This window comes from Schistocerca piceifrons, chromosome 8 (genome assembly GCF_021461385.2).
Source record: "Schistocerca piceifrons isolate TAMUIC-IGC-003096 chromosome 8, iqSchPice1.1, whole genome shotgun sequence".
Taxonomy (NCBI): Eukaryota; Metazoa; Arthropoda; class Insecta; order Orthoptera; family Acrididae; genus Schistocerca; species Schistocerca piceifrons.
The window spans coordinates 435237689-435264962 of NC_060145.1; the positions used below are offsets into that span (position 1 = coordinate 435237689).

Here is a 27274-nt window from a genome sequence, read left to right on the forward strand (position 1 = left end):
GTAGCATTTTTTAAGATTTTGCGCCAACTACACTCCACGATCGCAAAGTTAATGCTCTTACGACCCACATACGCGCAACACTCGAACAGGGTTGTGAGATAAAAATCGCATCTCCCCGGCGGGGAATCGAACCCCGGTCTCCCGCGTGACAGGCGGGGATACTAACCACTATACTACCGAGGATGCGCTGTAGACAGGTACCTGTGTGCGAGAGATATGGTGCTAGTAGCCGCAAACGACCTACACTAAGTTCGGCGAGTGATAGAGCAGCAATTAAAAATCGGATGTGCCTCCCCGGCGGGGAATCGAACCCCGGTCTCCCGCGTGACAGGCGGGGATACTAACCACTATACTACCGAGGAAGACGCAGCTAGCGTCTCGAATGCACAATTATGTTACTCAAATAGCTGATACATCTCAAACCTAGCCTCCTGTTGCTGTCAGAGACAGCTGCTAAGAAATAAAAGTATGCCCCAGGTGAGGCTCGAACTCACAACCCCGGCATTGCTCACGGCTACTGCCTTATAAGTACCGTGCGCTAACCAATTGCGCCACTGGGGCTACAACAGAGTGCTTTCAGTTAGCGGTATTCACTTTGCTGCAATCCAGTGGTGGCCACAGAAACATACGATCGCCACCTGATGCCATACTGCGACTTTGGCACCTGACTACTAATGCTTCGTGCTATTCTTGTTTCATATGCTACGCTTACATGCACATCAACCGGCTCTCGTCGTCGAGAAAACGTGGGAAAACGCGCGCCTTGCCTTCTGCTACCTGTCGAACAGCGAGAGCAGATGCGTGGCAAGCTCTAAGCTCTGCAGGCGCACTGCGGCCACGCAGCTGCACGAAAGGTACCTTCCTTGGGAGCTTGCTCAGCCATGCAGAACACGTTTCTTAGCGAATTGCACTTGTCTCGTAGAAAGAAATGCTGCCACTGGCCCTGTGGCGCAACGGATAACGCGTCTGACTACGGATCAGAAGATTCCAGGTTCGAATCCTGGCAGGGTCGGCGTTTTGTTAGTTGCCGACGCGTAGCTGGGCAGTGGATTTCGTATGTCGCCGCACCGTGGAGTGCTTTGTTGCTCCTGTGCATCTCGCAGCTGCATGTCGAGTCGATCGTGGTAAATATCGCTGCCTGCAAGCGTCAGCGTAGCGTCAGTCGAGCAAAGTCGAGACAAGTCAAGCTGAGAGCTGTAGGAGATGATACGCAATTAAATACAGGCGTGTGAAAGCGACGCAGACAACACTTTCCAAGTGTCCCACGTCACGTGGCGAAGAGCCGGCGCAACCCCAGGCAGCAGAGTGGCGCAGTGGAAGCGTGCTGGGCCCATAACCCAGAGGTCCGTGGATCGAAACCACGCTCTGCTAAAATTATTTCTTTTGCGGACTGTGCCGAGCTCGATTATTACGCCCACAGCGTCGGCTGGGGTGCTTTGATACAGCGTTAACAGCATACCCCGCAGTTCTGAAATGTGAAGAATGCGAGAACCACTTCCTAAGTTGTAGCATTTTTTAAGATTTTGCGCCAACTACACTCCACGATCGCAAAGATAATGCTCTTACGACCCACATACGCGCAACACTCGAACAGGGTTGTGAGATAAAAATCGCATCTCCCCGGCGGGGAATCGAACCCCGGTCTCCCGCGTGACAGGCGGGGATACTAACCACTATACTACCGAGGATGCGCTGTAGACAGGTGCCTGTGTGCGAGAGATATGGTGCTAGTAGCCGCAAACGACCTACACTAAGTTCGGCGAGTGATAGAGCAGCAATTAAAAATCGGATGTGCCTCCCCGGCGGGGAATCGAACCCCGGTCTCCCGCGTGACAGGCGGGGATACTAACCACTATACTACCGAGGAAGACGCAGCTAGCGTCTCGAATGCACAATTATGTTACTCAAATAGCTGATACATCTCAAACCTAGCCTCCTGTTGCTGTCAGAGACAGCTGCTAAGAAATAAAAGTATGCCCCAGGTGAGGCTCGAACTCACAACCCCGGCATTGCTCACGGCTACTGCCTTATAAGTACCGTGCGCTAACCAATTGCGCCACTGGGGCTACAACAGAGTGCTTTCAGTTAGCGGTATTCACTTTGCTGCAATCCAGTGGTGGCCACAGAAACATACGATCGCCACCTGATGCCATACTGCGACTTTGGCACCTGACTACCAATGCTTCGTGCTATTCTTGTTTCATATGCTACGCTTACATGCACATCAACCGGCTCTCGTCGTCGAGAAAACGTGGGAAAACGCGCGCCTTGCCTTCTGCTACCTGTCGAACAGCGAGAGCAGATGCGTGGCAAGCTCTAAGCTCTGCAGGCGCACTGCGGCCACGCAGCTGCACGAAAGGTACCTTCCTTGGGAGCTTGCTCAGCCATGCAGAACACGTTTCTTAGCGAATTGCACTTGTCTCGTAGAAAGAAATGCTGCCACTGGCCCTGTGGCGCAACGGATAACGCGTCTGACTACGGATCAGAAGATTCCAGGTTCGAATCCTGGCAGGGTCGGCGTTTTGTTAGTTGCCGACGCGTAGCTGGGCAGTGGATTTCGTATGTCGCCGCACCGTGGAGTGCTTTGTTGCTCCTGTGCATCTCGCAGCTGCATGTCGAGTCGATCGTGGTAAATATCGCTGCCTGCAAGCGTCAGCGTAGCGTCAGTCGAGCAAAGTCGAGACAAGTCAAGCTGAGAGCTGTAGGAGATGATACGCAATTAAATACAGGCGTGTGAAAGCGACGCAGACAACACTTTCCAAGTGTCCCACGTCACGTGGCGAAGAGCCGGCGTAACCCCAGGCAGCAGAGTGGCGCAGTGGAAGCGTGCTGGGCCCATAACCCAGAGGTCCGTGGATCGAAACCACGCTCTGCTAAAATTATTTCTTTTGCGGACTGTGCCGAGCTCGATTATTACGCCCACAGCGTCGGCTGGGGTGCTTTGATACAGCGTTAACAGCATACCCCGCAGTTCTGAAATGTGAAGAATGCGAGAACCACTTCCTAAGTTGTAGCATTTTTTAAGATTTTGCGCCAACTACACTCCACGATCGCAAAGTTAATGCTCTTACGACCCACATACGCGCAACACTCGAACAGGGTTGTGAGATAAAAATCGCATCTCCCCGGCGGGGAATCGAACCCCGGTCTCCCGCGTGACAGGCGGGGATACTAACCACTATACTACCGAGGATGCGCTGTAGACAGGTGCCTGTGTGCGAGAGATATGGTGCTAGTAGCCGCAAACGACCTACACTAAGTTCGGCGAGTGATAGAGCAGCAATTAAAAATCGGATGTGCCTCCCCGGCGGGGAATCGAACCCCGGTCTCCCGCGTGACAGGCGGGGATACTAACCACTATACTACCGAGGAAGACGCAGCTAGCGTCTCGAATGCACAATTATGTTACTCAAATAGCTGATACATCTCAAACCTAGCCTCCTGTTGCTGTCAGAGACAGCTGCTAAGAAATAAAAGTATGCCCCAGGTGAGGCTCGAACTCACAACCCCAGCATTGCTCACGGCTACTGCCTTATAAGTACCGTGCGCTAACCAATTGCGCCACTGGGGCTACAACAGAGTGCTTTCAGTTAGCGGTATTCACTTTGCTGCAATCCAGTGGTGGCCACAGAAACATACGATCGCCACCTGATGCCATACTGCGACTTTGGCACCTGACTACCAATGCTTCGTGCTATTCTTGTTTCATATGCTACGCTTACATGCACATCAACCGGCTCTCGTCGTCGAGAAAACGTGGGAAAACGCGCGCCTTGCCTTCTGCTACCTGTCGAACAGCGAGAGCAGATGCGTGGCAAGCTCTAAGCTCTGCAGGCGCACTGCGGCCACGCAGCTGCACGAAAGGTACCTTCCTTGGGAGCTTGCTCAGCCATGCAGAACACGTTTCTTAGCGAATTGCACTTGTCTCGTAGAAAGAAATGCTGCCACTGGCCCTGTGGCGCAACGGATAACGCGTCTGACTACGGATCAGAAGATTCCAGGTTCGAATCCTGGCAGGGTCGGCGTTTTGTTAGTTGCCGACGCGTAGCTGGGCAGTGGATTTCGTATGTCGCCGCACCGTGGAGTGCTTTGTTGCTCCTGTGCATCTCGCAGCTGCATGTCGAGTCGATCGTGGTAAATATCGCTGCCTGCAAGCGTCAGCGTAGCGTCAGTCGAGCAAAGTCGAGACAAGTCAAGCTGAGAGCTGTAGGAGATGATACGCAATTAAATACAGGCGTGTGAAAGCGACGCAGACAACACTTTCCAAGTGTCCCACGTCACGTGGCGAAGAGCCGGCGCAACCCCAGGCAGCAGAGTGGCGCAGTGGAAGCGTGCTGGGCCCATAACCCAGAGGTCCGTGGATCGAAACCACGCTCTGCTAAAATTATTTCTTTTGCGGACTGTGCCGAGCTCGATTATTACGCCCACAGCGTCGGCTGGGGTGCTTTGATACAGCGTTAACAGCATACCCCGCAGTTCTGAAATGTGAAGAATGCGAGAACCACTTCCTAAGTTGTAGCATTTTTTAAGATTTTGCGCCAACTACACTCCACGATCGCAAAGTTAATGCTCTTACGACCCACATACGCGCAACACTCGAACAGGGTTGTGAGACAAAAATCGCATCTCCCCGGCGGGGAATCGAACCCCGGTCTCCCGCGTGACAGGCGGGGATACTAACCACTATACTACCGAGGATGCGCTGTAGACAGGTGCCTGTGTGCGAGAGATATGGTGCTAGTAGCCGCAAACGACCTACACTAAGTTCGGCGAGTGATAGAGCAGCAATTAAAAATCGGATGTGCCTCCCCGGCGGGGAATCGAACCCCGGTCTCCCGCGTGACAGGCGGGGATACTAACCACTATACTACCGAGGAAGACGCAGCTAGCGTCTCGAATGCACAATTATGTTACTCAAATAGCTGATACATCTCAAACCTAGCCTCCTGTTGCTGTCAGAGACAGCTGCTAAGAAATAAAAGTATGCCCCAGGTGAGGCTCGAACTCACAACCCCGGCATTGCTCACGGCTACTGCCTTATAAGTACCGTGCGCTAACCAATTGCGCCACTGGGGCTACAACAGAGTGCTTTCAGTTAGCGGTATTCACTTTGCTGCAATCCAGTGGTGGCCACAGAAACATACGATCGCCACCTGATGCCATACTGCGACTTTGGCACCTGACTACCAATGCTTCGTGCTATTCTTGTTTCATATGCTACGCTTACATGCACATCAACCGGCTCTCGTCGTCGAGAAAACGTGGGAAAACGCGCGCCTTGCCTTCTGCTACCTGTCGAACAGCGAGAGCAGATGCGTGGCAAGCTCTAAGCTCTGCAGGCGCACTGCGGCCACGCAGCTGCACGAAAGGTACCTTCCTTGGGAGCTTGCTCAGCCATGCAGAACACGTTTCTTAGCGAATTGCACTTGTCTCGTAGAAAGAAATGCTGCCACTGGCCCTGTGGCGCAACGGATAACGCGTCTGACTACGGATCAGAAGATTCCAGGTTCGAATCCTGGCAGGGTCGGCGTTTTGTTAGTTGCCGACGCGTAGCTGGGCAGTGGATTTCGTATGTCGCCGCACCGTGGAGTGCTTTGTTGCTCCTGTGCATCTCGCAGCTGCATGTCGAGTCGATCGTGGTAAATATCGCTGCCTGCAAGCGTCAGCGTAGCGTCAGTCGAGCAAAGTCGAGACAAGTCAAGCTGAGAGCTGTAGGAGATGATACGCAATTAAATACAGGCGTGTGAAAGCGACGCAGACAACACTTTCCAAGTGTCCCACGTCACGTGGCGAAGAGCCGGCGTAACCCCAGGCAGCAGAGTGGCGCAGTGGAAGCGTGCTGGGCCCATAACCCAGAGGTCCGTGGATCGAAACCACGCTCTGCTAAAATTATTTCTTTTGCGGACTGTGCCGAGCTCGATTATTACGCCCACAGCGTCGGCTGGGGTGCTTTGATACAGCGTTAACAGCATACCCCGCAGTTCTGAAATGTGAAGAATGCGAGAACCACTTCCTAAGTTGTAGCATTTTTTAAGATTTTGCGCCAACTACACTCCACGATCGCAAAGTTAATGCTCTTACGACCCACATACGCGCAACACTCGAACAGGGTTGTGAGATAAAAATCGCATCTCCCCGGCGGGGAATCGAACCCCGGTCTCCCGCGTGACAGGCGGGGATACTAACCACTATACTACCGAGGATGCGCTGTAGACAGGTGCCTGTGTGCGAGAGATATGGTGCTAGTAGCCGCAAACGACCTACACTAAGTTCGGCGAGTGATAGAGCAGCAATTAAAAATCGGATGTGCCTCCCCGGCGGGGAATCGAACCCCGGTCTCCCGCGTGACAGGCGGGGATACTAACCACTATACTACCGAGGAAGACGCAGCTAGCGTCTCGAATGCACAATTATGTTACTCAAATAGCTGATACATCTCAAACCTAGCCTCCTGTTGCTGTCAGAGACAGCTGCTAAGAAATAAAAGTATGCCCCAGGTGAGGCTCGAACTCACAACCCCAGCATTGCTCACGGCTACTGCCTTATAAGTACCGTGCGCTAACCAATTGCGCCACTGGGGCTACAACAGAGTGCTTTCAGTTAGCGGTATTCACTTTGCTGCAATCCAGTGGTGGCCACAGAAACATACGATCGCCACCTGATGCCATACTGCGACTTTGGCACCTGACTACCAATGCTTCGTGCTATTCTTGTTTCATATGCTACGCTTACATGCACATCAACCGGCTCTCGTCGTCGAGAAAACGTGGGAAAACGCGCGCCTTGCCTTCTGCTACCTGTCGAACAGCGAGAGCAGATGCGTGGCAAGCTCTAAGCTCTGCAGGCGCACTGCGGCCACGCAGCTGCACGAAAGGTACCTTCCTTGGGAGCTTGCTCAGCCATGCAGAACACGTTTCTTAGCGAATTGCACTTGTCTCGTAGAAAGAAATGCTGCCACTGGCCCTGTGGCGCAACGGATAACGCGTCTGACTACGGATCAGAAGATTCCAGGTTCGAATCCTGGCAGGGTCGGCGTTTTGTTAGTTGCCGACGCGTAGCTGGGCAGTGGATTTCGTATGTCGCCGCACCGTGGAGTGCTTTGTTGCTCCTGTGCATCTCGCAGCTGCATGTCGAGTCGATCGTGGTAAATATCGCTGCCTGCAAGCGTCAGCGTAGCGTCAGTCGAGCAAAGTCGAGACAAGTCAAGCTGAGAGCTGTAGGAGATGATACGCAATTAAATACAGGCGTGTGAAAGCGACGCAGACAACACTTTCCAAGTGTCCCACGTCACGTGGCGAAGAGCCGGCGTAACCCCAGGCAGCAGAGTGGCGCAGTGGAAGCGTGCTGGGCCCATAACCCAGAGGTCCGTGGATCGAAACCACGCTCTGCTAAAATTATTTCTTTTGCGGACTGTGCCGAGCTCGATTATTACGCCCACAGCGTCGGCTGGGGTGCTTTGATACAGCGTTAACAGCATACCCCGCAGTTCTGAAATGTGAAGAATGCGAGAACCACTTCCTAAGTTGTAGCATTTTTTAAGATTTTGCGCCAACTACACTCCACGATCGCAAAGTTAATGCTCTTACGACCCACATACGCGCAACACTCGAACAGGGTTGTGAGATAAAAATCGCATCTCCCCGGCGGGGAATCGAACCCCGGTCTCCCGCGTGACAGGCGGGGATACTAACCACTATACTACCGAGGATGCGCTGTAGACAGGTGCCTGTGTGCGAGAGATATGGTGCTAGTAGCCGCAAACGACCTACACTAAGTTCGGCGAGTGATAGAGCAGCAATTAAAAATCGGATGTGCCTCCCCGGCGGGGAATCGAACCCCGGTCTCCCGCGTGACAGGCGGGGATACTAACCACTATACTACCGAGGAAGACGCAGCTAGCGTCTCGAATGCACAATTATGTTACTCAAATAGCTGATACATCTCAAACCTAGCCTCCTGTTGCTGTCAGAGACAGCTGCTAAGAAATAAAAGTATGCCCCAGGTGAGGCTCGAACTCACAACCCCAGCATTGCTCACGGCTACTGCCTTATAAGTACCGTGCGCTAACCAATTGCGCCACTGGGGCTACAACAGAGTGCTTTCAGTTAGCGGTATTCACTTTGCTGCAATCCAGTGGTGGCCACAGAAACATACGATCGCCACCTGATGCCATACTGCGACTTTGGCACCTGACTACCAATGCTTCGTGCTATTCTTGTTTCATATGCTACGCTTACATGCACATCAACCGGCTCTCGTCGTCGAGAAAACGTGGGAAAACGCGCGCCTTGCCTTCTGCTACCTGTCGAACAGCGAGAGCAGATGCGTGGCAAGCTCTAAGCTCTGCAGGCGCACTGCGGCCACGCAGCTGCACGAAAGGTACCTTCCTTGGGAGCTTGCTCAGCCATGCAGAACACGTTTCTTAGCGAATTGCACTTGTCTCGTAGAAAGAAATGCTGCCACTGGCCCTGTGGCGCAACGGATAACGCGTCTGACTACGGATCAGAAGATTCCAGGTTCGAATCCTGGCAGGGTCGGCGTTTTGTTAGTTGCCGACGCGTAGCTGGGCAGTGGATTTCGTATGTCGCCGCACCGTGGAGTGCTTTGTTGCTCCTGTGCATCTCGCAGCTGCATGTCGAGTCGATCGTGGTAAATATCGCTGCCTGCAAGCGTCAGCGTAGCGTCAGTCGAGCAAAGTCGAGACAAGTCAAGCTGAGAGCTGTAGGAGATGATACGCAATTAAATACAGGCGTGTGAAAGCGACGCAGACAACACTTTCCAAGTGTCCCACGTCACGTGGCGAAGAGCCGGCGCAACCCCAGGCAGCAGAGTGGCGCAGTGGAAGCGTGCTGGGCCCATAACCCAGAGGTCCGTGGATCGAAACCACGCTCTGCTAAAATTATTTCTTTTGCGGACTGTGCCGAGCTCGATTATTACGCCCACAGCGTCGGCTGGGGTGCTTTGATACAGCGTTAACAGCATACCCCGCAGTTCTGAAATGTGAAGAATGCGAGAACCACTTCCTAAGTTGTAGCATTTTTTAAGATTTTGCGCCAACTACACTCCACGATCGCAAAGTTAATGCTCTTACGACCCACATACGCGCAACACTCGAACAGGGTTGTGAGACAAAAATCGCATCTCCCCGGCGGGGAATCGAACCCCGGTCTCCCGCGTGACAGGCGGGGATACTAACCACTATACTACCGAGGATGCGCTGTAGACAGGTGCCTGTGTGCGAGAGATATGGTGCTAGTAGCCGCAAACGACCTACACTAAGTTCGGCGAGTGATAGAGCAGCAATTAAAAATCGGATGTGCCTCCCCGGCGGGGAATCGAACCCCGGTCTCCCGCGTGACAGGCGGGGATACTAACCACTATACTACCGAGGAAGACGCAGCTAGCGTCTCGAATGCACAATTATGTTACTCAAATAGCTGATACATCTCAAACCTAGCCTCCTGTTGCTGTCAGAGACAGCTGCTAAGAAATAAAAGTATGCCCCAGGTGAGGCTCGAACTCACAACCCCAGCATTGCTCACGGCTACTGCCTTATAAGTACCGTGCGCTAACCAATTGCGCCACTGGGGCTACAACAGAGTGCTTTCAGTTAGCGGTATTCACTTTGCTGCAATCCAGTGGTGGCCACAGAAACATACGATCGCCACCTGATGCCATACTGCGACTTTGGCACCTGACTACCAATGCTTCGTGCTATTCTTGTTTCATATGCTACGCTTACATGCACATCAACCGGCTCTCGTCGTCGAGAAAACGTGGGAAAACGCGCGCCTTGCCTTCTGCTACCTGTCGAACAGCGAGAGCAGATGCGTGGCAAGCTCTAAGCTCTGCAGGCGCACTGCGGCCACGCAGCTGCACGAAAGGTACCTTCCTTGGGAGCTTGCTCAGCCATGGAGAACACGTTTCTTAGCGAATTGCACTTGTCTCGTAGAAAGAAATGCTGCCACTGGCCCTGTGGCGCAACGGATAACGCGTCTGACTACGGATCAGAAGATTCCAGGTTCGAATCCTGGCAGGGTCGGCGTTTTGTTAGTTGCCGACGCGTAGCTGGGCAGTGGATTTCGTATGTCGCCGCACCGTGGAGTGCTTTGTTGCTCCTGTGCATCTCGCAGCTGCATGTCGAGTCGATCGTGGTAAATATCGCTGCCTGCAAGCGTCAGCGTAGCGTCAGTCGAGCAAAGTCGAGACAAGTCAAGCTGAGAGCTGTAGGAGATGATACGCAATTAAATACAGGCGTGTGAAAGCGACGCAGACAACACTTTCCAAGTGTCCCACGTCACGTGGCGAAGAGCCGGCGCAACCCCAGGCAGCAGAGTGGCGCAGTGGAAGCGTGCTGGGCCCATAACCCAGAGGTCCGTGGATCGAAACCACGCTCTGCTAAAATTATTTCTTTTGCGGACTGTGCCGAGCTCGATTATTACGCCCACAGCGTCGGCTGGGGTGCTTTGATACAGCGTTAACAGCATACCCCGCAGTTCTGAAATGTGAAGAATGCGAGAACCACTTCCTAAGTTGTAGCATTTTTTAAGATTTTGCGCCAACTACACTCCACGATCGCAAAGTTAATGCTCTTACGACCCACATACGCGCAACACTCGAACAGGGTTGTGAGACAAAAATCGCATCTCCCCGGCGGGGAATCGAACCCCGGTCTCCCGCGTGACAGGCGGGGATACTAACCACTATACTACCGAGGATGCGCTGTAGACAGGTGCCTGTGTGCGAGAGATATGGTGCTAGTAGCCGCAAACGACCTACACTAAGTTCGGCGAGTGATAGAGCAGCAATTAAAAATCGGATGTGCCTCCCCGGCGGGGAATCGAACCCCGGTCTCCCGCGTGACAGGCGGGGATACTAACCACTATACTACCGAGGAAGACGCAGCTAGCGTCTCGAATGCACAATTATGTTACTCAAATAGCTGATACATCTCAAACCTAGCCTCCTGTTGCTGTCAGAGACAGCTGCTAAGAAATAAAAGTATGCCCCAGGTGAGGCTCGAACTCACAACCCCGGCATTGCTCACGGCTACTGCCTTATAAGTACCGTGCGCTAACCAATTGCGCCACTGGGGCTACAACAGAGTGCTTTCAGTTAGCGGTATTCACTTTGCTGCAATCCAGTGGTGGCCACAGAAACATACGATCGCCACCTGATGCCATACTGCGACTTTGGCACCTGACTACCAATGCTTCGTGCTATTCTTGTTTCATATGCTACGCTTACATGCACATCAACCGGCTCTCGTCGTCGAGAAAACGTGGGAAAACGCGCGCCTTGCCTTCTGCTACCTGTCGAACAGCGAGAGCAGATGCGTGGCAAGCTCTAAGCTCTGCAGGCGCACTGCGGCCACGCAGCTGCACGAAAGGTACCTTCCTTGGGAGCTTGCTCAGCCATGGAGAACACGTTTCTTAGCGAATTGCACTTGTCTCGTAGAAAGAAATGCTGCCACTGGCCCTGTGGCGCAACGGATAACGCGTCTGACTACGGATCAGAAGATTCCAGGTTCGAATCCTGGCAGGGTCGGCGTTTTGTTAGTTGCCGACGCGTAGCTGGGCAGTGGATTTCGTATGTCGCCGCACCGTGGAGTGCTTTGTTGCTCCTGTGCATCTCGCAGCTGCATGTCGAGTCGATCGTGGTAAATATCGCTGCCTGCAAGCGTCAGCGTAGCGTCAGTCGAGCAAAGTCGAGACAAGTCAAGCTGAGAGCTGTAGGAGATGATACGCAATTAAATACAGGCGTGTGAAAGCGACGCAGACAACACTTTCCAAGTGTCCCACGTCACGTGGCGAAGAGCCGGCGCAACCCCAGGCAGCAGAGTGGCGCAGTGGAAGCGTGCTGGGCCCATAACCCAGAGGTCCGTGGATCGAAACCACGCTCTGCTAAAATTATTTCTTTTGCGGACTGTGCCGAGCTCGATTATTACGCCCACAGCGTCGGCTGGGGTGCTTTGATACAGCGTTAACAGCATACCCCGCAGTTCTGAAATGTGAAGAATGCGAGAACCACTTCCTAAGTTGTAGCATTTTTTAAGATTTTGCGCCAACTACACTCCACGATCGCAAAGTTAATGCTCTTACGACCCACATACGCGCAACACTCGAACAGGGTTGTGAGATAAAAGTCGCATCTCCCCGGCGGGGAATCGAACCCCGGTCTCCCGCGTGACAGGCGGGGATACTAACCACTATACTACCGAGGATGCGGTGTAGACAGGTGCCTGTGTGCGAGAGATATGGTGCTAGTAGCCGCAAACGACCTACACTAAGTTCGGCGAGTGATAGAGCAGCAATTAAAAATCGGATGTGCCTCCCCGGCGGGGAATCGAACCCCGGTCTCCCGCGTGACAGGCGGGGATACTAACCACTATACTACCGAGGAAGACGCAGCTAGCGTCTCGAATGCACAATTATGTTACTCAAATAGCTGATACATCTCAAACCTAGCCTCCTGTTGCTGTCAGAGACAGCTGCTAAGAAATAAAAGTATGCCCCAGGTGAGGCTAGAACTCACAACCCCGGCATTGCTCACGGCTACTGCCTTATAAGTACCGTGCGCTAACCAATTGCGCCACTGGGGCTACAACAGAGTGCTTTCAGTTAGCGGTATTCACTTTGCTGCAATCCAGTGGTGGCCACAGAAACATACGATCGCCACCTGATGCCATACTGCGACTTTGGCACCTGACTACCAATGCTTCGTGCTATTCTTGTTTCATATGCTACGCTTACATGCACATCAACCGGCTCTCGTCGTCGAGAAAACGTGGGAAAACGCGCGCCTTGCCTTCTGCTACCTGTCGAACAGCGAGAGCAGATGCGTGGCAAGCTCTAAGCTCTGCAGGCGCACTGCGGCCACGCAGCTGCACGAAAGGTACCTTCCTTGGGAGCTTGCTCAGCCATGGAGAACACGTTTCTTAGCGAATTGCACTTGTCTCGTAGAAAGAAATGCTGCCACTGGCCCTGTGGCGCAACGGATAACGCGTCTGACTACGGATCAGAAGATTCCAGGTTCGAATCCTGGCAGGGTCGGCGTTTTGTTAGTTGCCGACGCGTAGCTGGGCAGTGGATTTCGTATGTCGCCGCACCGTGGAGTGCTTTGTTGCTCCTGTGCATCTCGCAGCTGCATGTCGAGTCGATCGTGGTAAATATCGCTGCCTGCAAGCGTCAGCGTAGCGTCAGTCGAGCAAAGTCGAGACAAGTCAAGCTGAGAGCTGTAGGAGATGATACGCAATTAAATACAGGCGTGTGAAAGCGACGCAGACAACACTTTCCAAGTGTCCCACGTCACGTGGCGAAGAGCCGGCGCAACCCCAGGCAGCAGAGTGGCGCAGTGGAAGCGTGCTGGGCCCATAACCCAGAGGTCCGTGGATCGAAACCACGCTCTGCTAAAATTATTTCTTTTGCGGACTGTGCCGAGCTCGATTATTACGCCCACAGCGTCGGCTGGGGTGCTTTGATACAGCGTTAACAGCATACCCCGCAGTTCTGAAATGTGAAGAATGCGAGAACCACTTCCTAAGTTGTAGCATTTTTTAAGATTTTGCGCCAACTACACTCCACGATCGCAAAGTTAATGCTCTTACGACCCACATACGCGCAACACTCGAACAGGGTTGTGAGATAAAAGTCGCATCTCCCCGGCGGGGAATCGAACCCCGGTCTCCCGCGTGACAGGCGGGGATACTAACCACTATACTACCGAGGATGCGGTGTAGACAGGTGCCTGTGTGCGAGAGATATGGTGCTAGTAGCCGCAAACGACCTACACTAAGTTCGGCGAGTGATAGAGCAGCAATTAAAAATCGGATGTGCCTCCCCGGCGGGGAATCGAACCCCGGTCTCCCGCGTGACAGGCGGGGATACTAACCACTATACTACCGAGGAAGACGCAGCTAGCGTCTCGAATGCACAATTATGTTACTCAAATAGCTGATACATCTCAAACCTAGCCTCCTGTTGCTGTCAGAGACAGCTGCTAAGAAATAAAAGTATGCCCCAGGTGAGGCTAGAACTCACAACCCCGGCATTGCTCACGGCTACTGCCTTATAAGTACCGTGCGCTAACCAATTGCGCCACTGGGGCTACAACAGAGTGCTTTCAGTTAGCGGTATTCACTTTGCTGCAATCCAGTGGTGGCCACAGAAACATACGATCGCCACCTGATGCCATACTGCGACTTTGGCACCTGACTACCAATGCTTCGTGCTATTCTTGTTTCATATGCTACGCTTACATGCACATCAACCGGCTCTCGTCGTCGAGAAAACGTGGGAAAACGCGCGCCTTGCCTTCTGCTACCTGTCGAACAGCGAGAGCAGATGCGTGGCAAGCTCTAAGCTCTGCAGGCGCACTGCGGCCACGCAGCTGCACGAAAGGTACCTTCCTTGGGAGCTTGCTCAGCCATGGAGAACACGTTTCTTAGCGAATTGCACTTGTCTCGTAGAAAGAAATGCTGCCACTGGCCCTGTGGCGCAACGGATAACGCGTCTGACTACGGATCAGAAGATTCCAGGTTCGAATCCTGGCAGGGTCGGCGTTTTGTTAGTTGCCGACGCGTAGCTGGGCAGTGGATTTCGTATGTCGCCGCACCGTGGAGTGCTTTGTTGCTCCTGTGCATCTCGCAGCTGCATGTCGAGTCGATCGTGGTAAATATCGCTGCCTGCAAGCGTCAGCGTAGCGTCAGTCGAGCAAAGTCGAGACAAGTCAAGCTGAGAGCTGTAGGAGATGATACGCAATTAAATACAGGCGTGTGAAAGCGACGCAGACAACACTTTCCAAGTGTCCCACGTCACGTGGCGAAGAGCCGGCGCAACCCCAGGCAGCAGAGTGGCGCAGTGGAAGCGTGCTGGGCCCATAACCCAGAGGTCCGTGGATCGAAACCACGCTCTGCTAAAATTATTTCTTTTGCGGACTGTGCCGAGCTCGATTATTACGCCCACAGCGTCGGCTGGGGTGCTTTGATACAGCGTTAACAGCATACCCCGCAGTTCTGAAATGTGAAGAATGCGAGAACCACTTCCTAAGTTGTAGCATTTTTTAAGATTTTGCGCCAACTACACTCCACGATCGCAAAGTTAATGCTCTTACGACCCACATACGCGCAACACTCGAACAGGGTTGTGAGATAAAAATCGCATCTCCCCGGCGGGGAATCGAACCCCGGTCTCCCGCGTGACAGGCGGGGATACTAACCACTATACTACCGAGGATGCGCTGTAGACAGGTGCCTGTGTGCGAGAGATATGGTGCTAGTAGCCGCAAACGACCTACACTAAGTTCGGCGAGTGATAGAGCAGCAATTAAAAATCGGATGTGCCTCCCCGGCGGGGAATCGAACCCCGGTCTCCCGCGTGACAGGCGGGGATACTAACCACTATACTACCGAGGAAGACGCAGCTAGCGTCTCGAATGCACAATTATGTTACTCAAATAGCTGATACATCTCAAACCTAGCCTCCTGTTGCTGTCAGAGACAGCTGCTAAGAAATAAAAGTATGCCCCAGGTGAGGCTCGAACTCACAACCCCGGCATTGCTCACGGCTACTGCCTTATAAGTACCGTGCGCTAACCAATTGCGCCACTGGGGCTACAACAGAGTGCTTTCAGTTAGCGGTATTCACTTTGCTGCAATCCAGTGGTGGCCACAGAAACATACGATCGCCACCTGATGCCATACTGCGACTTTGGCACCTGACTACCAATGCTTCGTGCTATTCTTGTTTCATATGCTACGCTTACATGCACATCAACCGGCTCTCGTCGTCGAGAAAACGTGGGAAAACGCGCGCCTTGCCTTCTGCTACCTGTCGAACAGCGAGAGCAGATGCGTGGCAAGCTCTAAGCTCTGCAGGCGCACTGCGGCCACGCAGCTGCACGAAAGGTACCTTCCTTGGGAGCTTGCTCAGCCATGGAGAACACGTTTCTTAGCGAATTGCACTTGTCTCGTAGAAAGAAATGCTGCCACTGGCCCTGTGGCGCAACGGATAACGCGTCTGACTACGGATCAGAAGATTCCAGGTTCGAATCCTGGCAGGGTCGGCGTTTTGTTAGTTGCCGACGCGTAGCTGGGCAGTGGATTTCGTATGTCGCCGCACCGTGGAGTGCTTTGTTGCTCCTGTGCATCTCGCAGCTGCATGTCGAGTCGATCGTGGTAAATATCGCTGCCTGCAAGCGTCAGCGTAGCGTCAGTCGAGCAAAGTCGAGACAAGTCAAGCTGAGAGCTGTAGGAGATGATACGCAATTAAATACAGGCGTGTGAAAGCGACGCAGACAACACTTTCCAAGTGTCCCACGTCACGTGGCGAAGAGCCGGCGCAACCCCAGGCAGCAGAGTGGCGCAGTGGAAGCGTGCTGGGCCCATAACCCAGAGGTCCGTGGATCGAAACCACGCTCTGCTAAAATTATTTCTTTTGCGGACTGTGCCGAGCTCGATTATTACGCCCACAGCGTCGGCTGGGGTGCTTTGATACAGCGTTAACAGCATACCCCGCAGTTCTGAAATGTGAAGAATGCGAGAACCACTTCCTAAGTTGTAGCATTTTTTAAGATTTTGCGCCAACTACACTCCACGATCGCAAAGTTAATGCTCTTACGACCCACATACGCGCAACACTCGAACAGGGTTGTGAGATAAAAGTCGCATCTCCCCGGCGGGGAATCGAACCCCGGTCTCCCGCGTGACAGGCGGGGATACTAACCACTATACTACCGAGGATGCGGTGTAGACAGGTGCCTGTGTGCGAGAGATATGGTGCTAGTAGCCGCAAACGACCTACACTAAGTTCGGCGAGTGATAGAGCAGCAATTAAAAATCGGATGTGCCTCCCCGGCGGGGAATCGAACCCCGGTCTCCCGCGTGACAGGCGGGGATACTAACCACTATACTACCGAGGAAGACGCAGCTAGCGTCTCGAATGCACAATTATGTTACTCAAATAGCTGATACATCTCAAACCTAGCCTCCTGTTGCTGTCAGAGACAGCTGCTAAGAAATAAAAGTATGCCCCAGGTGAGGCTAGAACTCACAACCCCGGCATTGCTCACGGCTACTGCCTTATAAGTACCGTGCGCTAACCAATTGCGCCACTGGGGCTACAACAGAGTGCTTTCAGTTAGCGGTATTCACTTTGCTGCAATCCAGTGGTGGCCACAGAAACATACGATCGCCACCTGATGCCATACTGCGACTTTGGCACCTGACTACCAATGCTTCGTGCTATTCTTGTTTCATATGCTACGCTTACATGCACATCAACCGGCTCTCGTCGTCGAGAAAACGTGGGAAAACGCGCGCCTTGCCTTCTGCTACCTGTCGAACAGCGAGAGCAGATGCGTGGCAAGCTCTAAGCTCTGCAGGCGCACTGCGGCCACGCAGCTGCACGAAAGGTACCTTCCTTGGGAGCTTGCTCAGCCATGGAGAACACGTTTCTTAGCGAATTGCACTTGTCTCGTAGAAAGAAATGCTGCCACTGGCCCTGTGGCGCAACGGATAACGCGTCTGACTACGGATCAGAAGATTCCAGGTTCGAATCCTGGCAGGGTCGGCGTTTTGTTAGTTGCCGACGCGTAGCTGGGCAGTGGATTTCGTATGTCGCCGCACCGTGGAGTGCTTTGTTGCTCCTGTGCATCTCGCAGCTGCATGTCGAGTCGATCGTGGTAAATATCGCTGCCTGCAAGCGTCAGCGTAGCGTCAGTCGAGCAAAGTCGAGACAAGTCAAGCTGAGAGCTGTAGGAGATGATACGCAATTAAATACAGGCGTGTGAAAGCGACGCAGACAACACTTTCCAAGTGTCCCACGTCACGTGGCGAAGAGCCGGCGCAACCCCAGGCAGCAGAGTGGCGCAGTGGAAGCGTGCTGGGCCCATAACCCAGAGGTCCGTGGATCGAAACCACGCTCTGCTAAAATTATTTCTTTTGCGGACTGTGCCGAGCTCGATTATTACGCCCACAGCGTCGGCTGGGGTGCTTTGATACAGCGTTAACAGCATACCCCGCAGTTCTGAAATGTGAAGAATGCGAGAACCACTTCCTAAGTTGTAGCATTTTTTAAGATTTTGCGCCAACTACACTCCACGATCGCAAAGTTAATGCTCTTACGACCCACATACGCGCAACACTCGAACAGGGTTGTGAGATAAAAATCGCATCTCCCCGGCGGGGAATCGAACCCCGGTCTCCCGCGTGACAGGCGGGGATACTAACCACTATACTACCGAGGATGCGCTGTAGACAGGTGCCTGTGTGCGAGAGATATGGTGCTAGTAGCCGCAAACGACCTACACTAAGTTCGGCGAGTGATAGAGCAGCAATTAAAAATCGGATGTGCCTCCCCGGCGGGGAATCGAACCCCGGTCTCCCGCGTGACAGGCGGGGATACTAACCACTATACTACCGAGGAAGACGCAGCTAGCGTCTCGAATGCACAATTATGTTACTCAAATAGCTGATACATCTCAAACCTAGCCTCCTGTTGCTGTCAGAGACAGCTGCTAAGAAATAAAAGTATGCCCCAGGTGAGGCTCGAACTCACAACCCCGGCATTGCTCACGGCTACTGCCTTATAAGTACCGTGCGCTAACCAATTGCGCCACTGGGGCTACAACAGAGTGCTTTCAGTTAGCGGTATTCACTTTGCTGCAATCCAGTGGTGGCCACAGAAACATACGATCGCCACCTGATGCCATACTGCGACTTTGGCACCTGACTACCAATGCTTCGTGCTATTCTTGTTTCATATGCTACGCTTACATGCACATCAACCGGCTCTCGTCGTCGAGAAAACGTGGGAAAACGCGCGCCTTGCCTTCTGCTACCTGTCGAACAGCGAGAGCAGATGCGTGGCAAGCTCTAAGCTCTGCAGGCGCACTGCGGCCACGCAGCTGCACGAAAGGTACCTTCCTTGGGAGCTTGCTCAGCCATGCAGAACACGTTTCTTAGCGAATTGCACTTGTCTCGTAGAAAGAAATGCTGCCACTGGCCCTGTGGCGCAACGGATAACGCGTCTGACTACGGATCAGAAGATTCCAGGTTCGAATCCTGGCAGGGTCGGCGTTTTGTTAGTTGCCGACGCGTAGCTGGGCAGTGGATTTCGTATGTCGCCGCACCGTGGAGTGCTTTGTTGCTCCTGTGCATCTCGCAGCTGCATGTCGAGTCGATCGTGGTAAATATCGCTGCCTGCAAGCGTCAGCGTAGCGTCAGTCGAGCAAAGTCGAGACAAGTCAAGCTGAGAGCTGTAGGAGATGATACGCAATTAAATACAGGCGTGTGAAAGCGACGCAGACAACACTTTCCAAGTGTCCCACGTCACGTGGCGAAGAGCCGGCGCAACCCCAGGCAGCAGAGTGGCGCAGTGGAAGCGTGCTGGGCCCATAACCCAGAGGTCCGTGGATCGAAACCACGCTCTGCTAAAATTATTTCTTTTGCGGACTGTGCCGAGCTCGATTATTACGCCCACAGCGTCGGCTGGGGTGCTTTGATACAGCGTTAACAGCATACCCCGCAGTTCTGAAATGTGAAGAATGCGAGAACCACTTCCTAAGTTGTAGCATTTTTTAAGATTTTGCGCCAACTACACTCCACGATCGCAAAGTTAATGCTCTTACGACCCACATACGCGCAACACTCGAACAGGGTTGTGAGATAAAAATCGCATCTCCCCGGCGGGGAATCGAACCCCGGTCTCCCGCGTGACAGGCGGGGATACTAACCACTATACTACCGAGGATGCGCTGTAGACAGGTGCCTGTGTGCGAGAGATATGGTGCTAGTAGCCGCAAACGACCTACACTAAGTTCGGCGAGTGATAGAGCAGCAATTAAAAATCGGATGTGCCTCCCCGGCGGGGAATCGAACCCCGGTCTCCCGCGTGACAGGCGGGGATACTAACCACTATACTACCGAGGAAGACGCAGCTAGCGTCTCGAATGCACAATTATGTTACTCAAATAGCTGATACATCTCAAACCTAGCCTCCTGTTGCTGTCAGAGACAGCTGCTAAGAAATAAAAGTATGCCCCAGGTGAGGCTCGAACTCACAACCCCGGCATTGCTCACGGCTACTGCCTTATAAGTACCGTGCGCTAACCAATTGCGCCACTGGGGCTACAACAGAGTGCTTTCAGTTAGCGGTATTCACTTTGCTGCAATCCAGTGGTGGCCACAGAAACATACGATCGCCACCTGATGCCATACTGCGACTTTGGCACCTGACTACCAATGCTTCGTGCTATTCTTGTTTCATATGCTACGCTTACATGCACATCAACCGGCTCTCGTCGTCGAGAAAACGTGGGAAAACGCGCGCCTTGCCTTCTGCTACCTGTCGAACAGCGAGAGCAGATGCGTGGCAAGCTCTAAGCTCTGCAGGCGCACTGCGGCCACGCAGCTGCACGAAAGGTACCTTCCTTGGGAGCTTGCTCAGCCATGGAGAACACGTTTCTTAGCGAATTGCACTTGTCTCGTAGAAAGAAATGCTGCCACTGGCCCTGTGGCGCAACGGATAACGCGTCTGACTACGGATCAGAAGATTCCAGGTTCGAATCCTGGCAGGGTCGGCGTTTTGTTAGTTGCCGACGCGTAGCTGGGCAGTGGATTTCGTATGTCGCTGCACCGTGGAGTGCTTTGTTGCTCCTGTGCATCTCGCAGCTGCATGTCGAGTCGATCGTGGTAAATATCGCTGCCTGCAAGCGTCAGCGTAGCGTCAGTCGAGCAAAGTCGAGACAAGTCAAGCTGAGAGCTGTAGGAGATGATACGCAATTAAATACAGGCGTGTGAAAGCGACGCAGACAACACTTTCCAAGTGTCCCACGTCACGTGGCGAAGAGCCGGCGCAACCCCAGGCAGCAGAGTGGCGCAGTGGAAGCGTGCTGGGCCCATAACCCAGAGGTCCGTGGATCGAAACCACGCTCTGCTAAAATTATTTCTTTTGCGGACTGTGCCGAGCTCGATTATTACGCCCACAGCGTCGGCTGGGGTGCTTTGATACAGCGTTAACAGCATACCCCGCAGTTCTGAAATGTGAAGAATGCGAGAACCACTTCCTAAGTTGTAGCATTTTTTAAGATTTTGCGCCAACTACACTCCACGATCGCAAAGTTAATGCTCTTACGACCCACATACGCGCAACACTCGAACAGGGTTGTGAGATAAAAATCGCATCTCCCCGGCGGGGAATCGAACCCCGGTCTCCCGCGTGACAGGCGGGGATACTAACCACTATACTACCGAGGATGCGGTGTAGACAGGTGCCTGTGTGCGAGAGATATGGTGCTAGTAGCCGCAAACGACCTACACTAAGTTCGGCGAGTGATAGAGCAGCAATTAAAAATCGGATGTGCCTCCCCGGCGGGGAATCGAACCCCGGTCTCCCGCGTGACAGGCGGGGATACTAACCACTATACTACCGAGGAAGACGCAGCTAGCGTCTCGAATGCACAATTATGTTACTCAAATAGCTGATACATCTCAAACCTAGCCTCCTGTTGCTGTCAGAGACAGCTGCTAAGAAATAAAAGTATGCCCCAGGTGAGGCTAGAACTCACAACCCCGGCATTGCTCACGGCTACTGCCTTATAAGTACCGTGCGCTAACCAATTGCGCCACTGGGGCTACAACAGAGTGCTTTCAGTTAGCGGTATTCACTTTGCTGCAATCCAGTGGTGGCCACAGAAACATACGATCGCCACCTGATGCCATACTGCGACTTTGGCACCTGACTACCAATGCTTCGTGCTATTCTTGTTTCATATGCTACGCTTACATGCACATCAATCGGCTCTCGTCGTCGAGAAAACGTGGGAAAACGCGCGCCTTGCCTTCTGCTACCTGTCGAACAGCGAGAGCAGATGCGTGGCAAGCTCTAAGCTCTGCAGGCGCACTGCGGCCACGCAGCTGCACGAAAGGTACCTTCCTTGGGAGCTTGCTCAGCCATGCAGAACACGTTTCTTAGCGAATTGCACTTGTCTCGTAGAAAGAAATGCTGCCACTGGCCCTGTGGCGCAACGGATAACGCGTCTGACTACGGATCAGAAGATTCCAGGTTCGAATCCTGGCAGGGTCGGCGTTTTGTTAGTTGCCGACGCGTAGCTGGGCAGTGGATTTCGTATGTCGCCGCACCGTGGAGTGCTTTGTTGCTCCTGTGCATCTCGCAGCTGCATGTCGAGTCGATCGTGGTAAATATCGCTGCCTGCAAGCGTCAGCGTAGCGTCAGTCGAGCAAAGTCGAGACAAGTCAAGCTGAGAGCTGTAGGAGATGATACGCAATTAAATACAGGCGTGTGAAAGCGACGCAGACAACACTTTCCAAGTGTCCCACGTCACGTGGCGAAGAGCCGGCGCAACCCCAGGCAGCAGAGTGGCGCAGTGGAAGCGTGCTGGGCCCATAACCCAGAGGTCCGTGGATCGAAACCACGCTCTGCTAAAATTATTTCTTTTGCGGACTGTGCCGAGCTCGATTATTACGCCCACAGCGTCGGCTGGGGTGCTTTGATACAGCGTTAACAGCATACCCCGCAGTTCTGAAATGTGAAGAATGCGAGAACCACTTCCTAAGTTGTAGCATTTTTTAAGATTTTGCGCCAACTACACTCCACGATCGCAAAGTTAATGCTCTTACGACCCACATACGCGCAACACTCGAACAGGGTTGTGAGATAAAAGTCGCATCTCCCCGGCGGGGAATCGAACCCCGGTCTCCCGCGTGACAGGCGGGGATACTAACCACTATACTACCGAGGATGCGGTGTAGACAGGTGCCTGTGTGCGAGAGATATGGTGCTAGTAGCCGCAAACGACCTACACTAAGTTCGGCGAGTGATAGAGCAGCAATTAAAAATCGGATGTGCCTCCCCGGCGGGGAATCGAACCCCGGTCTCCCGCGTGACAGGCGGGGATACTAACCACTATACTACCGAGGAAGACGCAGCTAGCGTCTCGAATGCACAATTATGTTACTCAAATAGCTGATACATCTCAAACCTAGCCTCCTGTTGCTGTCAGAGACAGCTGCTAAGAAATAAAAGTATGCCCCAGGTGAGGCTAGAACTCACAACCCCGGCATTGCTCACGGCTACTGCCTTATAAGTACCGTGCGCTAACCAATTGCGCCACTGGGGCTACAACAGAGTGCTTTCAGTTAGCGGTATTCACTTTGCTGCAATCCAGTGGTGGCCACAGAAACATACGATCGCCACCTGATGCCATACTGCGACTTTGGCACCTGACTACCAATGCTTCGTGCTATTCTTGTTTCATATGCTACGCTTACATGCACATCAACCGGCTCTCGTCGTCGAGAAAACGTGGGAAAACGCGCGCCTTGCCTTCTGCTACCTGTCGAACAGCGAGAGCAGATGCGTGGCAAGCTCTAAGCTCTGCAGGCGCACTGCGGCCACGCAGCTGCACGAAAGGTACCTTCCTTGGGAGCTTGCTCAGCCATGGAGAACACGTTTCTTAGCGAATTGCACTTGTCTCGTAGAAAGAAATGCTGCCACTGGCCCTGTGGCGCAACGGATAACGCGTCTGACTACGGATCAGAAGATTCCAGGTTCGAATCCTGGCAGGGTCGGCGTTTTGTTAGTTGCCGACGCGTAGCTGGGCAGTGGATTTCGTATGTCGCCGCACCGTGGAGTGCTTTGTTGCTCCTGTGCATCTCGCAGCTGCATGTCGAGTCGATCGTGGTAAATATCGCTGCCTGCAAGCGTCAGCGTAGCGTCAGTCGAGCAAAGTCGAGACAAGTCAAGCTGAGAGCTGTAGGAGATGATACGCAATTAAATACAGGCGTGTGAAAGCGACGCAGACAACACTTTCCAAGTGTCCCACGTCACGTGGCGAAGAGCCGGCGCAACCCCAGGCAGCAGAGTGGCGCAGTGGAAGCGTGCTGGGCCCATAACCCAGAGGTCCGTGGATCGAAACCACGCTCTGCTAAAATTATTTCTTTTGCGGACTGTGCCGAGCTCGATTATTACGCCCACAGCGTCGGCTGGGGTGCTTTGATACAGCGTTAACAGCATACCCCGCAGTTCTGAAATGTGAAGAATGCGAGAACCACTTCCTAAGTTGTAGCATTTTTTAAGATTTTGCGCCAACTACACTCCACGATCGCAAAGTTAATGCTCTTACGACCCACATACGCGCAACACTCGAACAGGGTTGTGAGATAAAAATCGCATCTCCCCGGCGGGGAATCGAACCCCGGTCTCCCGCGTGACAGGCGGGGATACTAACCACTATACTACCGAGGATGCGGTGTAGACAGGTGCCTGTGTGCGAGAGATATGGTGCTAGTAGCCGCAAACGACCTACACTAAGTTCGGCGAGTGATAGAGCAGCAATTAAAAATCGGATGTGCCTCCCCGGCGGGGAATCGAACCCCGGTCTCCCGCGTGACAGGCGGGGATACTAACCACTATACTACCGAGGAAGACGCAGCTAGCGTCTCGAATGCACAATTATGTTACTCAAATAGCTGATACATCTCAAACCTAGCCTCCTGTTGCTGTCAGAGACAGCTGCTAAGAAATAAAAGTATGCCCCAGGTGAGGCTCGAACTCACAACCCCGGCATTGCTCACGGCTACTGCCTTATAAGTACCGTGCGCTAACCAATTGCGCCACTGGGGCTACAACAGAGTGCTTTCAGTTAGCGGTATTCACTTTGCTGCAATCCAGTGGTGGCCACAGAAACATACGATCGCCACCTGATGCCATACTGCGACTTTGGCACCTGACTACCAATGCTTCGTGCTATTCTTGTTTCATATGCTACGCTTACATGCACATCAACCGGCTCTCGTCGTCGAGAAAACGTGGGAAAACGCGCGCCTTGCCTTCTGCTACCTGTCGAACAGCGAGAGCAGATGCGTGGCAAGCTCTAAGCTCTGCAGGCGCACTGCGGCCACGCAGCTGCACGAAAGGTACCTTCCTTGGGAGCTTGCTCAGCCATGCAGAACACGTTTCTTAGCGAATTGCACTTGTCTCGTAGAAAGAAATGCTGCCACTGGCCCTGTGGCGCAACGGATAACGCGTCTGACTACGGATCAGAAGATTCCAGGTTCGAATCCTGGCAGGGTCGGCGTTTTGTTAGTTGCCGACGCGTAGCTGGGCAGTGGATTTCGTATGTCGCCGCACCGTGGAGTGCTTTGTTGCTCCTGTGCATCTCGCAGCTGCATGTCGAGTCGATCGTGGTAAATATCGCTGCCTGCAAGCGTCAGCGTAGCGTCAGTCGAGCAAAGTCGAGACAAGTCAAGCTGAGAGCTGTAGGAGATGATACGCAATTAAATACAGGCGTGTGAAAGCGACGCAGACAACACTTTCCAAGTGTCCCACGTCACGTGGCGAAGAGCCGGCGCAACCCCAGGCAGCAGAGTGGCGCAGTGGAAGCGTGCTGGGCCCATAACCCAGAGGTCCGTGGATCGAAACCACGCTCTGCTAAAATTATTTCTTTTGCGGACTGTGCCGAGCTCGATTATTACGCCCACAGCGTCGGCTGGGGTGCTTTGATACAGCGTTAACAGCATACCCCGCAGTTCTGAAATGTGAAGAATGCGAGAACCACTTCCTAAGTTGTAGCATTTTTTAAGATTTTGCGCCAACTACACTCCACGATCGCAAAGTTAATGCTCTTACGACCCACATACGCGCAACACTCGAACAGGGTTGTGAGATAAAAATCGCATCTCCCCGGCGGGGAATCGAACCCCGGTCTCCCGCGTGACAGGCGGGGATACTAACCACTATACTACCGAGGATGCGCTGTAGACAGGTGCCTGTGTGCGAGAGATATGGTGCTAGTAGCCGCAAACGACCTACACTAAGTTCGGCGAGTGATAGAGCAGCAATTAAAAATCGGATGTGCCTCCCCGGCGGGGAATCGAACCCCGGTCTCCCGCGTGACAGGCGGGGATACTAACCACTATACTACCGAGGAAGACGCAGCTAGCGTCTCGAATGCACAATTATGTTACTCAAATAGCTGATACATCTCAAACCTAGCCTCCTGTTGCTGTCAGAGACAGCTGCTAAGAAATAAAAGTATGCCCCAGGTGAGGCTCGAACTCACAACCCCGGCATTGCTCACGGCTACTGCCTTATAAGTACCGTGCGCTAACCAATTGCGCCACTGGGGCTACAACAGAGTGCTTTCAGTTAGCGGTATTCACTTTGCTGCAATCCAGTGGTGGCCACAGAAACATACGATCGCCACCTGATGCCATACTGCGACTTTGGCACCTGACTACCAATGCTTCGTGCTATTCTTGTTTCATATGCTACGCTTACATGCACATCAACCGGCTCTCGTCGTCGAGAAAACGTGGGAAAACGCGCGCCTTGCCTTCTGCTACCTGTCGAACAGCGAGAGCAGATGCGTGGCAAGCTCTAAGCTCTGCAGGCGCACTGCGGCCACGCAGCTGCACGAAAGGTACCTTCCTTGGGAGCTTGCTCAGCCATGGAGAACACGTTTCTTAGCGAATTGCACTTGTCTCGTAGAAAGAAATGCTGCCACTGGCCCTGTGGCGCAACGGATAACGCGTCTGACTACGGATCAGAAGATTCCAGGTTCGAATCCTGGCAGGGTCGGCGTTTTGTTAGTTGCCGACGCGTAGCTGGGCAGTGGATTTCGTATGTCGCTGCACCGTGGAGTGCTTTGTTGCTCCTGTGCATCTCGCAGCTGCATGTCGAGTCGATCGTGGTAAATATCGCTGCCTGCAAGCGTCAGCGTAGCGTCAGTCGAGCAAAGTCGAGACAAGTCAAGCTGAGAGCTGTAGGAGATGATACGCAATTAAATACAGGCGTGTGAAAGCGACGCAGACAACACTTTCCAAGTGTCCCACGTCACGTGGCGAAGAGCCGGCGCAACCCCAGGCAGCAGAGTGGCGCAGTGGAAGCGTGCTGGGCCCATAACCCAGAGGTCCGTGGATCGAAACCACGCTCTGCTAAAATTATTTCTTTTGCGGACTGTGCCGAGCTCGATTATTACGCCCACAGCGTCGGCTGGGGTGCTTTGATACAGCGTTAACAGCATACCCCGCAGTTCTGAAATGTGAAGAATGCGAGAACCACTTCCTAAGTTGTAGCATTTTTTAAGATTTTGCGCCAACTACACTCCACGATCGCAAAGTTAATGCTCTTACGACCCACATACGCGCAACACTCGAACAGGGTTGTGAGATAAAAATCGCATCTCCCCGGCGGGGAATCGAACCCCGGTCTCCCGCGTGACAGGCGGGGATACTAACCACTATACTACCGAGGAT

The 27274-nt window shown here is 53.2% G+C and overlaps 73 non-coding genes across 73 annotated transcripts; 18 read left to right on the plus strand and 55 right to left on the minus strand.

Moving 5' to 3' along the window:
* Positions 1–111: 111 nt before the first annotated feature.
* Trnad-guc lies at positions 112–183 on the minus strand. The gene has a single exon. It is a non-coding gene; the product is annotated as a tRNA-Asp (tRNA).
* Positions 184–290: 107 nt separating this feature from the next.
* Trnad-guc lies at positions 291–362 on the minus strand. The gene has a single exon. It is a non-coding gene; the product is annotated as a tRNA-Asp (tRNA).
* A 107-nt stretch (positions 363–469) lies between these two features.
* Positions 470–561, minus strand: Trnai-uau. The gene is given in 2 exon segments: positions 470–505; positions 524–561. It is a non-coding gene; the product is annotated as a tRNA-Ile (tRNA).
* Positions 562–939: 378 nt separating this feature from the next.
* Trnar-acg lies at positions 940–1012 on the plus strand. The gene has a single exon. It is a non-coding gene; the product is annotated as a tRNA-Arg (tRNA).
* A 604-nt stretch (positions 1013–1616) lies between these two features.
* Trnad-guc lies at positions 1617–1688 on the minus strand. The gene has a single exon. It is a non-coding gene; the product is annotated as a tRNA-Asp (tRNA).
* Positions 1689–1795: 107 nt separating this feature from the next.
* Positions 1796–1867, minus strand: Trnad-guc. Its single transcript has one exon. It is a non-coding gene; the product is annotated as a tRNA-Asp (tRNA).
* A 107-nt stretch (positions 1868–1974) lies between these two features.
* Trnai-uau lies at positions 1975–2066 on the minus strand. Its single transcript is given in 2 exon segments — positions 1975–2010; positions 2029–2066. It is a non-coding gene; the product is annotated as a tRNA-Ile (tRNA).
* A 378-nt stretch (positions 2067–2444) lies between these two features.
* Trnar-acg lies at positions 2445–2517 on the plus strand. Its single transcript has one exon. It is a non-coding gene; the product is annotated as a tRNA-Arg (tRNA).
* A 604-nt stretch (positions 2518–3121) lies between these two features.
* On the minus strand, positions 3122–3193 carry Trnad-guc. Its single transcript has one exon. It is a non-coding gene; the product is annotated as a tRNA-Asp (tRNA).
* A 107-nt stretch (positions 3194–3300) lies between these two features.
* Trnad-guc lies at positions 3301–3372 on the minus strand. Its single transcript has one exon. It is a non-coding gene; the product is annotated as a tRNA-Asp (tRNA).
* A 107-nt stretch (positions 3373–3479) lies between these two features.
* Trnai-uau lies at positions 3480–3571 on the minus strand. Its single transcript is given in 2 exon segments — positions 3480–3515; positions 3534–3571. It is a non-coding gene; the product is annotated as a tRNA-Ile (tRNA).
* A 378-nt stretch (positions 3572–3949) lies between these two features.
* Positions 3950–4022, plus strand: Trnar-acg. Its single transcript has one exon. It is a non-coding gene; the product is annotated as a tRNA-Arg (tRNA).
* Positions 4023–4626: 604 nt separating this feature from the next.
* Trnad-guc lies at positions 4627–4698 on the minus strand. Its single transcript has one exon. It is a non-coding gene; the product is annotated as a tRNA-Asp (tRNA).
* Positions 4699–4805: 107 nt separating this feature from the next.
* On the minus strand, positions 4806–4877 carry Trnad-guc. Its single transcript has one exon. It is a non-coding gene; the product is annotated as a tRNA-Asp (tRNA).
* Positions 4878–4984: 107 nt separating this feature from the next.
* On the minus strand, positions 4985–5076 carry Trnai-uau. The gene is given in 2 exon segments: positions 4985–5020; positions 5039–5076. It is a non-coding gene; the product is annotated as a tRNA-Ile (tRNA).
* Positions 5077–5454: 378 nt separating this feature from the next.
* On the plus strand, positions 5455–5527 carry Trnar-acg. The gene has a single exon. It is a non-coding gene; the product is annotated as a tRNA-Arg (tRNA).
* Positions 5528–6131: 604 nt separating this feature from the next.
* Trnad-guc lies at positions 6132–6203 on the minus strand. The gene has a single exon. It is a non-coding gene; the product is annotated as a tRNA-Asp (tRNA).
* A 107-nt stretch (positions 6204–6310) lies between these two features.
* On the minus strand, positions 6311–6382 carry Trnad-guc. Its single transcript has one exon. It is a non-coding gene; the product is annotated as a tRNA-Asp (tRNA).
* Positions 6383–6489: 107 nt separating this feature from the next.
* Positions 6490–6581, minus strand: Trnai-uau. The gene is given in 2 exon segments: positions 6490–6525; positions 6544–6581. It is a non-coding gene; the product is annotated as a tRNA-Ile (tRNA).
* A 378-nt stretch (positions 6582–6959) lies between these two features.
* Trnar-acg lies at positions 6960–7032 on the plus strand. The gene has a single exon. It is a non-coding gene; the product is annotated as a tRNA-Arg (tRNA).
* A 604-nt stretch (positions 7033–7636) lies between these two features.
* Positions 7637–7708, minus strand: Trnad-guc. The gene has a single exon. It is a non-coding gene; the product is annotated as a tRNA-Asp (tRNA).
* Positions 7709–7815: 107 nt separating this feature from the next.
* Positions 7816–7887, minus strand: Trnad-guc. The gene has a single exon. It is a non-coding gene; the product is annotated as a tRNA-Asp (tRNA).
* Positions 7888–7994: 107 nt separating this feature from the next.
* On the minus strand, positions 7995–8086 carry Trnai-uau. The gene is given in 2 exon segments: positions 7995–8030; positions 8049–8086. It is a non-coding gene; the product is annotated as a tRNA-Ile (tRNA).
* A 378-nt stretch (positions 8087–8464) lies between these two features.
* On the plus strand, positions 8465–8537 carry Trnar-acg. The gene has a single exon. It is a non-coding gene; the product is annotated as a tRNA-Arg (tRNA).
* A 604-nt stretch (positions 8538–9141) lies between these two features.
* Trnad-guc lies at positions 9142–9213 on the minus strand. The gene has a single exon. It is a non-coding gene; the product is annotated as a tRNA-Asp (tRNA).
* A 107-nt stretch (positions 9214–9320) lies between these two features.
* Positions 9321–9392, minus strand: Trnad-guc. The gene has a single exon. It is a non-coding gene; the product is annotated as a tRNA-Asp (tRNA).
* A 107-nt stretch (positions 9393–9499) lies between these two features.
* Trnai-uau lies at positions 9500–9591 on the minus strand. The gene is given in 2 exon segments: positions 9500–9535; positions 9554–9591. It is a non-coding gene; the product is annotated as a tRNA-Ile (tRNA).
* A 378-nt stretch (positions 9592–9969) lies between these two features.
* On the plus strand, positions 9970–10042 carry Trnar-acg. The gene has a single exon. It is a non-coding gene; the product is annotated as a tRNA-Arg (tRNA).
* A 604-nt stretch (positions 10043–10646) lies between these two features.
* On the minus strand, positions 10647–10718 carry Trnad-guc. The gene has a single exon. It is a non-coding gene; the product is annotated as a tRNA-Asp (tRNA).
* Positions 10719–10825: 107 nt separating this feature from the next.
* Trnad-guc lies at positions 10826–10897 on the minus strand. The gene has a single exon. It is a non-coding gene; the product is annotated as a tRNA-Asp (tRNA).
* Positions 10898–11004: 107 nt separating this feature from the next.
* Positions 11005–11096, minus strand: Trnai-uau. Its single transcript is given in 2 exon segments — positions 11005–11040; positions 11059–11096. It is a non-coding gene; the product is annotated as a tRNA-Ile (tRNA).
* A 378-nt stretch (positions 11097–11474) lies between these two features.
* Positions 11475–11547, plus strand: Trnar-acg. Its single transcript has one exon. It is a non-coding gene; the product is annotated as a tRNA-Arg (tRNA).
* A 604-nt stretch (positions 11548–12151) lies between these two features.
* Trnad-guc lies at positions 12152–12223 on the minus strand. Its single transcript has one exon. It is a non-coding gene; the product is annotated as a tRNA-Asp (tRNA).
* A 107-nt stretch (positions 12224–12330) lies between these two features.
* Trnad-guc lies at positions 12331–12402 on the minus strand. Its single transcript has one exon. It is a non-coding gene; the product is annotated as a tRNA-Asp (tRNA).
* Positions 12403–12509: 107 nt separating this feature from the next.
* On the minus strand, positions 12510–12601 carry Trnai-uau. Its single transcript is given in 2 exon segments — positions 12510–12545; positions 12564–12601. It is a non-coding gene; the product is annotated as a tRNA-Ile (tRNA).
* Positions 12602–12979: 378 nt separating this feature from the next.
* On the plus strand, positions 12980–13052 carry Trnar-acg. Its single transcript has one exon. It is a non-coding gene; the product is annotated as a tRNA-Arg (tRNA).
* A 604-nt stretch (positions 13053–13656) lies between these two features.
* Positions 13657–13728, minus strand: Trnad-guc. The gene has a single exon. It is a non-coding gene; the product is annotated as a tRNA-Asp (tRNA).
* Positions 13729–13835: 107 nt separating this feature from the next.
* On the minus strand, positions 13836–13907 carry Trnad-guc. The gene has a single exon. It is a non-coding gene; the product is annotated as a tRNA-Asp (tRNA).
* A 107-nt stretch (positions 13908–14014) lies between these two features.
* On the minus strand, positions 14015–14106 carry Trnai-uau. The gene is given in 2 exon segments: positions 14015–14050; positions 14069–14106. It is a non-coding gene; the product is annotated as a tRNA-Ile (tRNA).
* A 378-nt stretch (positions 14107–14484) lies between these two features.
* Positions 14485–14557, plus strand: Trnar-acg. Its single transcript has one exon. It is a non-coding gene; the product is annotated as a tRNA-Arg (tRNA).
* Positions 14558–15161: 604 nt separating this feature from the next.
* Positions 15162–15233, minus strand: Trnad-guc. The gene has a single exon. It is a non-coding gene; the product is annotated as a tRNA-Asp (tRNA).
* Positions 15234–15340: 107 nt separating this feature from the next.
* On the minus strand, positions 15341–15412 carry Trnad-guc. Its single transcript has one exon. It is a non-coding gene; the product is annotated as a tRNA-Asp (tRNA).
* Positions 15413–15519: 107 nt separating this feature from the next.
* On the minus strand, positions 15520–15611 carry Trnai-uau. Its single transcript is given in 2 exon segments — positions 15520–15555; positions 15574–15611. It is a non-coding gene; the product is annotated as a tRNA-Ile (tRNA).
* A 378-nt stretch (positions 15612–15989) lies between these two features.
* Trnar-acg lies at positions 15990–16062 on the plus strand. The gene has a single exon. It is a non-coding gene; the product is annotated as a tRNA-Arg (tRNA).
* A 604-nt stretch (positions 16063–16666) lies between these two features.
* Positions 16667–16738, minus strand: Trnad-guc. Its single transcript has one exon. It is a non-coding gene; the product is annotated as a tRNA-Asp (tRNA).
* A 107-nt stretch (positions 16739–16845) lies between these two features.
* Positions 16846–16917, minus strand: Trnad-guc. Its single transcript has one exon. It is a non-coding gene; the product is annotated as a tRNA-Asp (tRNA).
* A 107-nt stretch (positions 16918–17024) lies between these two features.
* Trnai-uau lies at positions 17025–17116 on the minus strand. The gene is given in 2 exon segments: positions 17025–17060; positions 17079–17116. It is a non-coding gene; the product is annotated as a tRNA-Ile (tRNA).
* Positions 17117–17494: 378 nt separating this feature from the next.
* Trnar-acg lies at positions 17495–17567 on the plus strand. Its single transcript has one exon. It is a non-coding gene; the product is annotated as a tRNA-Arg (tRNA).
* A 604-nt stretch (positions 17568–18171) lies between these two features.
* Trnad-guc lies at positions 18172–18243 on the minus strand. The gene has a single exon. It is a non-coding gene; the product is annotated as a tRNA-Asp (tRNA).
* A 107-nt stretch (positions 18244–18350) lies between these two features.
* Trnad-guc lies at positions 18351–18422 on the minus strand. Its single transcript has one exon. It is a non-coding gene; the product is annotated as a tRNA-Asp (tRNA).
* A 107-nt stretch (positions 18423–18529) lies between these two features.
* Positions 18530–18621, minus strand: Trnai-uau. Its single transcript is given in 2 exon segments — positions 18530–18565; positions 18584–18621. It is a non-coding gene; the product is annotated as a tRNA-Ile (tRNA).
* A 378-nt stretch (positions 18622–18999) lies between these two features.
* Positions 19000–19072, plus strand: Trnar-acg. The gene has a single exon. It is a non-coding gene; the product is annotated as a tRNA-Arg (tRNA).
* Positions 19073–19676: 604 nt separating this feature from the next.
* Trnad-guc lies at positions 19677–19748 on the minus strand. Its single transcript has one exon. It is a non-coding gene; the product is annotated as a tRNA-Asp (tRNA).
* A 107-nt stretch (positions 19749–19855) lies between these two features.
* Positions 19856–19927, minus strand: Trnad-guc. The gene has a single exon. It is a non-coding gene; the product is annotated as a tRNA-Asp (tRNA).
* A 107-nt stretch (positions 19928–20034) lies between these two features.
* Trnai-uau lies at positions 20035–20126 on the minus strand. Its single transcript is given in 2 exon segments — positions 20035–20070; positions 20089–20126. It is a non-coding gene; the product is annotated as a tRNA-Ile (tRNA).
* Positions 20127–20504: 378 nt separating this feature from the next.
* Trnar-acg lies at positions 20505–20577 on the plus strand. Its single transcript has one exon. It is a non-coding gene; the product is annotated as a tRNA-Arg (tRNA).
* A 604-nt stretch (positions 20578–21181) lies between these two features.
* On the minus strand, positions 21182–21253 carry Trnad-guc. The gene has a single exon. It is a non-coding gene; the product is annotated as a tRNA-Asp (tRNA).
* Positions 21254–21360: 107 nt separating this feature from the next.
* Positions 21361–21432, minus strand: Trnad-guc. Its single transcript has one exon. It is a non-coding gene; the product is annotated as a tRNA-Asp (tRNA).
* A 107-nt stretch (positions 21433–21539) lies between these two features.
* Trnai-uau lies at positions 21540–21631 on the minus strand. Its single transcript is given in 2 exon segments — positions 21540–21575; positions 21594–21631. It is a non-coding gene; the product is annotated as a tRNA-Ile (tRNA).
* A 378-nt stretch (positions 21632–22009) lies between these two features.
* Positions 22010–22082, plus strand: Trnar-acg. Its single transcript has one exon. It is a non-coding gene; the product is annotated as a tRNA-Arg (tRNA).
* A 604-nt stretch (positions 22083–22686) lies between these two features.
* Trnad-guc lies at positions 22687–22758 on the minus strand. The gene has a single exon. It is a non-coding gene; the product is annotated as a tRNA-Asp (tRNA).
* Positions 22759–22865: 107 nt separating this feature from the next.
* Trnad-guc lies at positions 22866–22937 on the minus strand. Its single transcript has one exon. It is a non-coding gene; the product is annotated as a tRNA-Asp (tRNA).
* Positions 22938–23044: 107 nt separating this feature from the next.
* Positions 23045–23136, minus strand: Trnai-uau. The gene is given in 2 exon segments: positions 23045–23080; positions 23099–23136. It is a non-coding gene; the product is annotated as a tRNA-Ile (tRNA).
* Positions 23137–23514: 378 nt separating this feature from the next.
* On the plus strand, positions 23515–23587 carry Trnar-acg. The gene has a single exon. It is a non-coding gene; the product is annotated as a tRNA-Arg (tRNA).
* A 604-nt stretch (positions 23588–24191) lies between these two features.
* On the minus strand, positions 24192–24263 carry Trnad-guc. Its single transcript has one exon. It is a non-coding gene; the product is annotated as a tRNA-Asp (tRNA).
* Positions 24264–24370: 107 nt separating this feature from the next.
* On the minus strand, positions 24371–24442 carry Trnad-guc. The gene has a single exon. It is a non-coding gene; the product is annotated as a tRNA-Asp (tRNA).
* Positions 24443–24549: 107 nt separating this feature from the next.
* On the minus strand, positions 24550–24641 carry Trnai-uau. The gene is given in 2 exon segments: positions 24550–24585; positions 24604–24641. It is a non-coding gene; the product is annotated as a tRNA-Ile (tRNA).
* A 378-nt stretch (positions 24642–25019) lies between these two features.
* Trnar-acg lies at positions 25020–25092 on the plus strand. The gene has a single exon. It is a non-coding gene; the product is annotated as a tRNA-Arg (tRNA).
* A 604-nt stretch (positions 25093–25696) lies between these two features.
* Positions 25697–25768, minus strand: Trnad-guc. The gene has a single exon. It is a non-coding gene; the product is annotated as a tRNA-Asp (tRNA).
* A 107-nt stretch (positions 25769–25875) lies between these two features.
* Positions 25876–25947, minus strand: Trnad-guc. The gene has a single exon. It is a non-coding gene; the product is annotated as a tRNA-Asp (tRNA).
* Positions 25948–26054: 107 nt separating this feature from the next.
* On the minus strand, positions 26055–26146 carry Trnai-uau. The gene is given in 2 exon segments: positions 26055–26090; positions 26109–26146. It is a non-coding gene; the product is annotated as a tRNA-Ile (tRNA).
* A 378-nt stretch (positions 26147–26524) lies between these two features.
* Trnar-acg lies at positions 26525–26597 on the plus strand. Its single transcript has one exon. It is a non-coding gene; the product is annotated as a tRNA-Arg (tRNA).
* Positions 26598–27201: 604 nt separating this feature from the next.
* Trnad-guc lies at positions 27202–27273 on the minus strand. Its single transcript has one exon. It is a non-coding gene; the product is annotated as a tRNA-Asp (tRNA).
* Position 27274: the final 1 nt, after the last annotated feature.